The sequence below is a fragment of the Seriola lalandi genome, unplaced genomic scaffold (assembly GCF_002814215.2).
Source record: "Seriola lalandi dorsalis isolate HSWRI2012SDOR001 ecotype SW California unplaced genomic scaffold, Sedor1 jcf7180002017114, whole genome shotgun sequence".
NCBI lineage: Eukaryota > Metazoa > Chordata > Actinopteri > Carangiformes > Carangidae > Seriola > Seriola lalandi.
In genome coordinates this window covers 1-516 of record NW_019487766.1, presented here as the reverse complement: position 1 = coordinate 516, position 516 = coordinate 1, and the positions used below count along the sequence as shown (strand labels likewise).

General features: G+C 61.8%; 1 pseudogene; it reads right to left on the bottom strand.

Annotated features, from left to right (window-relative positions):
* Positions 1 to 96: 96 nt before the first annotated feature.
* Positions 97 to 468, bottom strand: LOC111645309 (5-hydroxytryptamine receptor 7 pseudogene; annotated as a pseudogene).
* Positions 469 to 516: the final 48 nt, after the last annotated feature.

Genomic DNA, 516 nt, shown 5'->3' with positions numbered 1-516 from the left:
ACCTCGCGCTGGAGCTTCAACGCCGCCGCCACGCAGTCCAAGCTCTCCTCCTCCTCCTCCTGCTCTGTCCCTTCCACACTTCCTGTTTCTCCTGACTCAGTCGGCCGGTGAGGCCCGTGCCCCCCTCGCCCCCCTCTCGGAGCCACCCCTGCTCCGTACTCCCTTTCCCTGGGGAAGCCGGTGATCGTGTGCTTGGCGGCGCTGAGTTTGGCAGCTCGGTAAATCCTGTAGTACATGATCAGCATCACCGACATGGGGATGTAGAACGCCACGGCGGTGGAGTAGACGGTGTAGCCGAAGTCCTGACTGATGAGGCAGACCCTGCCGTCGTTGACGTTCTGCGCCCAGCCGAACAGAGGGGGGAGGGTGATGGAGGCGGAGAGCAGCCACACCGACACGATCATCTTGGCCATGCAGCAGCCGTTCTGCCGCACGGGGTAGGTCAGAGGTTTGGTGATGCCCAAATACCTGCAGGGAGAAACGCGGTCAGAAAAGGCGGGAAAAAAATTCTCCTGC